This window comes from Zingiber officinale, chromosome 4A (genome assembly GCF_018446385.1).
Source record: "Zingiber officinale cultivar Zhangliang chromosome 4A, Zo_v1.1, whole genome shotgun sequence".
Lineage (NCBI taxonomy): Eukaryota > Viridiplantae > Streptophyta > Magnoliopsida > Zingiberales > Zingiberaceae > Zingiber > Zingiber officinale.
Window position 1 is genome coordinate 106,851,999 of NC_055992.1, and position 9,333 is coordinate 106,861,331.

Sequence of the window (9,333 nt, forward strand, 5' to 3'; positions counted from 1 at the left end):
CATGTGACTATTAGTATGAATAATTCTTAGACCTGAAGTCACTACGGTTCCTTACATAAGGAGTTGTGAACTTTGGTATCGGCAAACATCACCTGTAACATGGTGGACAATAAAGTCGATCACTAGGTATGCAATGAATTATGCGGAGGGATGTGTGTGATGCAGATGAGATCTATCTCTTCCATATGACGGAAGAGATATTTGTGGATCCCTTGATTAGTAGGACACAAAAAAGTATGACCATGCACAAATGAGTCAATATGAATATTGAGCTTATTTAATTGAATGTGTCTATTTAGAGATCAAGAAACACAAAAGGTTGATAAGAGGATGACACAGTTTATACCTCATTGATCAATCTAGATATCATGAATAGAGAGACCAAGTCATTCAAGATAATAGCCACGGGCAGGTTAGGTCGGATTTCGACTTTCTCATCACTTGGGTAGAAATGATGTCTTATTAGATGTCACTCATTCCTTATATATCTAAATGTTGATTTGGATACATTGCCAACGTTACGAGAATCTATTGGGTCACACATAAAGAACAAGTAGATTTGGAGATGGGTTCATATGATGAATCATTGGATTAAGTCTAATCCGAATTGGACTTATTGAGTTAGACTCAATTGGATCTAATTATTGGATTGAGTCCAATTCAAACTAGACTCAAGGAGTCAATATGAATTAATGAAATAGTGATTCGTTATATTTGAAATTGCATGCGATCAATTGAGTAAGACTCGATTGAATTGGACTTGAGTTAGACTCAAGTGGATTAGACATAAGTTAGACTCAAGTGAATTCATTCACTAAGAGAATTAATGGAGATTAATTTATTGAATTTCGAAATTCAATGAATCATTCAAATTTTGAAATTGAATTCAAAATGAAGAGGTTCAAATGTGGTCCTTAATGGAGTGTAAATATTCATTAATGCTCATTAATTGAATTAATGCTCATTAAGTATTTTAATTAGATGAAAACAGTTAAGTATTTTTTTCTCTCATTTTCATGAACTTCTTCATTCTCCTTCCTCTTCACTTCTCCTCTAGTCCGAGACCTCCTATCAAGGTTGCAAGCACAACCTTAGGTGGTTGCCTTCTTCATTTTGCTAGTTTGTGAGACACACGAACACTTGTTCGTGTGAATACCATAGAGGCGCGAACGTATGATCATACTGAGATCCAAGCTGTCTGGAGTTCGTGTGTATGCATCAAATGTATATACTATCATGATATAAACTTAGTATAGATTTGTAACATGTCTTTCCCTTCGCATGGATCTTCTGGAGGAACTAGAAATTTTTTGTTGTGCTTAAGCATGTTTAGCGCCTTAATTCCTTACACGTACGTCCCGATCACACAATTGAATTGTGTGGGTGTTCTCGTCCACCAAACAATCGTTTCTTCGTCAAAAAAGATTACATTTCCATTGGAGATCAGGATCAAGGATTCTGTAGATGTGTTGAAGCACTTGGTCCTATTGGCGATCCATACTACAGTTCGTTCTCTAAGTAGGAGATTGTCATGCCTGATTCCTATGTATCGATTCACTGAACTGTAATAAAATCAAAGAAGCCCAGCTAGAACAAGCTTCATGTTGATATTACATAAGTGAACTGTTCCGGATCATTCTACACAAATTAAAGTCAATAAATAAATATGAATAAAATCCTATAAATATGGGCTTATAATTTATTTCTGGACTTAATTAGATTTCTTGCTTAAAGATACCCAAAGCCTAGTCCTGATCAAGAATGAAGAATGCTTCCGCTACAACAATTTTCAGGAAATGAAAAGAAAGAGCTAGCTGCAGTGGAAATTTCATGATTTGCGCTGCTTGCACCTGCAATCGGTGTTGTTAAAATCACGAGTTGACGTAAAATCGTTAAAACAATCATAAAATAAAATCGTAAAATCGAATCATAAATTTTTACATTATATTTTAAATAAATTTTAAAAGAAATATGTTATATTCTCTTTAATTGATCATTAAATATTTTAATTCAAATTATAATATATAAATTTACATATAAAATATTTTAATTTATATAATCATAAACTACTCATAATTTTAAACTTTTAAATAACTAACTATTTGACATAAAAACACAACATAAACATAAATTCAAGTCAAAGATAAATAAAACATAAGATAATAAATTAATATAAATCATTCATAAGTGCAAATCTAAAATCCCCCTAAAATGATATAGTTTTGTCCAAAATAATTCCCTTTTATTAATGATACAAAATCAATAAAATTATCTCAAAAATCATATTTTTACAAATTTAAATACGATTTTAATCCGATTTTACAATTTTAATCTAATTTTATAATTTTGATTGGATGTTACTAATACATGATTTCATCACGATTTGACTCGATTTTCATAAATAAACTTATAATTTTGTACGAGTTTGAGTTTGATAACATTGCGGGCAATCTACTTCAGTATTAACTTTTACATGTTATAGCATAAAATTCTCAATTTAACACGTTATGTTTTTTATTGTGGTGGCATAACAGCTTTAAAATAAGTGCGCGTGGTTAATTTGGAAGTTTGGGAGGACTCTGCGTGTGGCTAATTTGGAGACTAATTCAATAATTTGTCATTAAAAAAAATAATGGAAACATCCTCTGAGTCACGACCGATTCCGTGAAACGTGGGGAATAACTAGTTTAAGTAAAATATTATAATAGAGAATACCAGATTTTTCTTATGGTTCAGTAATTATATATTTACATTGCTATTTTTTTTTTAATTGTCACCCGTATTCAAGCCTCCATCCTACTAATTCTATCCGTCCGACTCCATAAAAAATTTTTATATGTCATTAGATTAAATCGAAGAAGCATATAGAGGATCATCATAATAGTCAATTTTCTTGAGTCCGCTATATATTGAGGGAAAATCCCTCACAATACGCCGTAGTTGATCAGTCTCAAAGTGCAGACCCAAAATCATGGTCCTCTCCAAAATGACACACTTTGGATGTCGTTTCATTTATGCTCACAACACTAAAAACGATAAATTGGTGTTGTTTAAAGTTTAGATATGTTCGGTGTGATGTTCTTCGACAAAATATAGACATTTTATAAATATTGAAGGAGGGGATGCTTTTAGCTTTTTTTCACCGAAATTTATGAGCTTTGATTGAATTTCTATTTTGTTTCACAAATTGGTAATAGTTTAAGTTTAAGTATGTTTAGTATGATATTCTTTGCCAGAATTTAGGCTGTGAGCATAAATGAAACTACATCCGAAGTGTGTCATTTTGAAGGGAACTAGGATTTAGGGTCCAGAAGATCCTAATTACTATAAATGTGTCTATTGTTGGAGGGCCTAATCACAACATCCTGTCCCCGAGTATATTGCTATCCATTTATTATGCTTGAAATTGGTTTTCATAATTAATACTTTGTAGAGGTGTAAATGAGTCATGCCGCTCGTGAGCTATTCAGATCTCAACTCGAAAAAAAGTTTGTTTGATTAAGTTAATGTGTTTAACTCGAGCTTGACAGTATTTGGTTCGTCATCTTGCAAACATGTTCGTTTAGAGGCCCACAAATGTGTTCGTTAAGAGGCTCACGGACATGTTCGTTAAGAGGTCCGTGTATATATATATATATATATATTAAATATCACATAAATAATAAATATAATAATATATTATAAATTATTATAGCTAATTATCTTAAATGAGATCGAACTAAACTCATTTAATTTTTAAACGAGCCTTTTTCGAACCGAACTCAAACTATTTAATTTTATTACGAGTCAAGCTCAAGTTTAAGAACTAAAGCTTAAATCATCGATCGATCGATCGATTGAGTTTTTAAAAAAAAACTAAAGGTAATCGAACTTGAGCTAAGCTCGAGTTTAGGGATAATGAATCGAGTCCAAGGTTGAGCCTCTTACTGTTCGACTCAGCTCGACTCGTTTACAACCCTAATTCCTCAATTAATAATTATATAGTTGAATAAGGATATAGAAGATTAGTTTGATTGGATTGCTAATTATGATTTCAATTTGATAAGTTACTTTAGGAAGGTTAGATTACTTTTATTTGTATAATAAAATTATTCATATGAACATTTTTTTACTTAAATTATTATTATTATTATTATTATTATTATTATTATTATTATTATTATTTTATAAAATATTCAATAGTTGCCTCGGATAGCCAAATGAAAATCAAATCCAAATTTGATTGTACTTTGATCAATTGATAATCCAACCAAATTAATTTTTGATTTGATTTTTCAGTGAACTGAATAAACCAAACATATTCATTTTTATTTCTTAGAGATACCAAAAGCCTAGTCCTGATCAAGAATGAAGAATGCTTCCGCTACAACAATTTCCAGGAAATGAAAAGAAGATTAGTTTAATAGTGATATAAAAGATTCCTTTAATTATGCTTGAAATTGGTTTTCATAATTAATTCCTCGAATAATTATATAGTTGAATAGTGATATAGAAGATTAGTTTGATTGAATTGCTAATGATTTCAATTTGATAAGTTACTTTAGGAAGGTTAAATTACTTTTATTAGTATAATGATAATATTCATATGAACACTTTTTTTTAACTTAAATTATTATTATTATTATTATTATTATTTTTTAAATATTAAATAGTTGCTTCGGATAGCCAAATGAAAATCAAATCCAAATTTGATTGTACTTTGATCAATTGATAATCAAATCAAATTTATTTTTGATTTGATTTTTCAGTAAACTGAATAACCCAAACATATTCATTTTTATTGATTTTGATCATTATATATTTTAACTAAAAATATATAATGATATTGACGGTGTAATATTTTTATGCTCAATTTTATTAATTTTTATTTTATACTATTGTCAAATATTTTCAACCCAAAAGACCTTGCTTATTCCAGTGCCGATTTAAGCAATAATAATGAATGAAATGAAGCAAGTCGAGTGAAAAGAGAGGATTTAAGGAACAAAAGGGATGGATATTTGGTGAAGTCCAAAATATTATTAGATTATTAAAATAAATTAATACAATCCACAATACTGGACTAGGATTAATTCCTTGTTAAACGTACCTGAAGATGAGGTCTGGCAGCCGAGGACGAAGAGCTAGCATTACTGCTATTGTTTTCAGGAACCAAAAAACAAGAAAGAGCTGCTGCATACTGAACTAGGATGGTACTTTTCACTTTCAGCTGGGGTTGGAAATTCAATTTTAAAAATAATATAAAGTTGATTCTATTTCAGAGATGATTTCATCTTATTATTCATGAATAAAGACATAATTATTAAAAGTATCAGAATACTTTATAAAAATATTGTTGGGAACAACTCACACAACGCTAACAAGTAGATTTACTTGGTATCCACCTCCAAAGGAGGTGACTAGTCCAAGGATCCACACACTCACACACCCTCCACTATGAATAACACTCTTTTATGGTAACTACCAAAGGCGGAGAAGCCCTACAATCTCTCAATACAAGAAGAAGGCAAAGCGAACAACAAATACAAGAAATCTTTCAGGTTTTACAGCTGAAAACCCTAACCCTAGCTTTTCTTTCTTCTTGTGTTCTCGCCTCTTGACTGAGATATCTCTCCAAGATCCTTCAAGAACTGGCGATCTGAACCCCAAGAGATGCTGTGGAGTCGCTGGTAAAGATCGGAGATGAATCGTGTAGTGCTGCCAAAGGAATCGAACGCCTGCGGCTTTTATCGACGCTAACGGTCGGATCCCGATAGATTGGATTGCTCCCAATCGATCAGGGAGGCTTTGGATCGATTCACTGATCGATCCAGAGTGCCTCTGTGCTCTCAGGAAATGCCTGGATCGATCAACGGATCGATCCAGGGCTTATCGCGACAAATCGCAGCTTCCCAATCGATCCACTGATCGATTGGGGCCTCTGGATCGATCGACTGATCGATCCAGCAGCCTTCTGTGCGCTCGCGACTGCTTCCCAATCGATCCACTGATCGATTGGAACGAAGGCTTTTCGCGGGGACTCCCCAATTGATCGGCCGATCGATTTGGCTCCAGCCAATCGATCGGCTGATCGATCCAGCTGCTGATTTTTGCCCAAAACCAAGTCCCAAGCCCCTCAAACCAACATCCGGTCAACCTTAACCTGTTGGTACATCATGCCTAGCATCTGGTCACCCTTGACCTGCTAGGACTCCCTCACCAAGTGTCTGGTCAATCACTTTGACCCACTTGGACTTTTCTCCTCGTGCTAAATATCCGGTCAATCCCTTAGCCTACTTGGACTTTCACCAGATGTCTGGTCAACCTTGACCCATCTGGATTTTCCCCGTGCCTAGCTTCACTCACCAGGACTTCTCATCTGCCTGGTTTCACTCACCAGGATTTTCATACTGCCTAGTTTCACTCACTAGGACTTCCACCTGGCTTCACTCACGAGAATTTTCTCCTGCCTAGGTTCACTCACTAGGACTTTCACCTGGTTTCACTCACCAGGATTTTCTCTCCGCCTAGCTTCACTCACTAGGTCTTTCACCTGGCTTCACTCACCAGGATTTTCTCTCTGCCTAGCTTCACTCACTAGGTCTTTCACCTGGCTTCCCTCACCAGGATTTTCTCTCTGCCTAACTTCACTCACTAGGTCTTTCACCTGGCTTCCCTCACCAGGATTTTCTCTCTGCCTAGCTTCACTCACTAGGTCTTTCACCTGACTTCACTTACCAGGATTTTCCTTCTGTCTAACATCCCAGTTAGGACTTCCCAGTCAAGTATCTGGTCAACCTTGACCTACTTGACTTTTCTTCAACCAAACTGATTATTCCCCGATCAGTGGAGGATTGCACCAACAATCTCCCCACATGAACAACTGCAACTGCATTGTTCATGTGTTGTCTGCATGTATTGACAAACATCGAAATCATGACCAAGACTCAAGCTTGGTCAACCAGGTCAACCTTGACCTAAGGGATATTGCTCCAACAATCTCCCCTTTTTTGATGTTTGACAATACCTTTAAGTTAGGCTAGTCTCATAGCCTCAACTTCTTTCTCATGCCACTAGGTAATGAACAACTGCACCTGCATTGTTCATGTGTCGTATGCATGTATTAACAAACATCGAAACCATGACCAAGACTCAAGCTTGGTCAACTAGGTCAACCTTGACCTAAGGGATATTGCTCCAACAATCTCTCCATTTTTGATGTTTGACAATACCTTTAAGTTAGGCTAGTCCCATAGCCTCAACTTCTTTCTCATGCCACTAGGTAATGAGGGCGTAAGTTACAACCTACATTCTCCCTCTAAGAAGGCAGACTCCCTCTTAGATAATGAAGGTCTAACTTAAACCCTACATTTCTCCCCCTATTGGCATACATCAACAAATTCACTTGTTGAAAAACTCTCCCCGTTGAGACTCTCCCCCTGAAGAGTTGCTCATCGTTGTTCACAACTTCACTCGTTGTGATCAACATGATAATGAAGGTCTCATACCCTTCATTTATCCTTAACCCTACATTCTCCCCCAATGTAGACAAATGCCCAACCTTGAGCATGTTCTTAAAAGAAGGTTAACCACCTTCCAAGGTTTATGAAAAAATATTTTTCATGTCTTTAAAGAGTACCTCCCCCTAAAGACATGGTCATACCTTCTGTTATTGCACCAACAATGACTTGGAATCCCTAAACCTTTAGGAAACCCAAATTTAGAAGTTTTGAGGTTCAAAAGTTCAAAATTTGAATCAACCTCAACGTAAACTTCTACTTAGTCTCCTTTAACTAATCCATCCTTGTTTTCAACATGAAAACACTCTTTTTATGTATACAAATGTATTTTTAAGGGTTTGAAATGGTTGCCTAGACTAAAATAGGTTCAAAATACTGAAAATAAGCTTTCCCAGCCAAAATCAGCATCTTCGATCGATTGGAGTTGGGTTCCAATCGATTGAACCAGCTTGAATCGATCCACTGATCGATTCAGGAGGGTTGGATCGATCGGTGGATTGATCCAGGAAGCTTCTGTTCACGAGAAGCCTGCCCTCAATTGATCGTCTGATCGATTGAGACCCTTCAATCAATCGGGTGATCGATTGAAGGCCTGATAGTCTGAAATTCACTTTCAGTGAATTTCAGAAACCCCTAGAAAAATATACAAAATTCCAAAAATCGTGAAAATTTGTGTAGACATTATTTATGGTATATACTATAAAGGAAAAATAGTTTTCTATGAAAATACATCATATTTTCAAAGATTGACACAAACTTGAAATCTTGCAAAAACTTTAGTGTTTTCTTCAAGTTTGTGTCTAACTATTCAATGATGATTATTATCAAAAGATAGTCTTCATCAAGGTTTTCCAAAAGCATTTTAAAACCATTTTCAAAACCAATATCCCACCATGTTCCTTGGGCTTAATGCACATGATTTGTACATTAGCTTTCCCAATGATGGGAAAACACATAGCTATGTGTTTTGATGAACTTAAAACTCAAAAGAATGCACTAAATCAACATCTTGAGTTTTGTTCATCATCCTAACATCTCACTTGTATCTAGTGTGCACTAAAACACATACAAGTCACCTTTTGGGTCTTTGTGAGATGTAAAATTTAGTTTTGCCCTAGTCTAGGGATCATGCATATCTATCTAGCCATTTTTTGAATATTGAACATCCACCTTGGATGTCACTTGTTGACACTACCTGTTGATAAATGTCATTTGTCCTTAATTTTAAGGAAATAAACATAATGCATGATAATGTTATGGCATACATCAAAAAGAAATAATTTTCAAAAGAAAATTTCCTATAACTACATGATGTATGTATATCATGACATGATATTTTTGTGTTTTTCATCATAAGGTATGAATGCAAAAATGATCATGATGTCATGACATATAATGGACAAAAAATCATGGCGAGGTTTAGCATAAATATCATACCTAGGTTGTCTACCTAAGTATCCTTAAGTCTTAGCTAAAGTGAGATTTAACACCTAGATTGCCCAATTTCCTCAAGAAAATGCCAAAACCCAACTTGGCATTCCTTTAATCTCTTGATTAATTTATGCCACTTGAAATTAAGCTTCTTCTTCAAATGTTGGCATATTTCATTCTTCCACAAGAGTAACATTAAAAAAATACCAAAATCCCAACTTGGTATTTCCTTATGATTTCCCAAATTGTGCCAATTAAGATTAGAATCAATATCTCCGGAATTAGGCACATTTTACTCTTCTAAAGAGTAAATGATAAATCCATTTAATTTTCAAAGGTTAATAATAACCTTGAAAATGCTCCTTGAGTGTCAATTTCTTCAAAGTTGGGTTAACTACCCTCC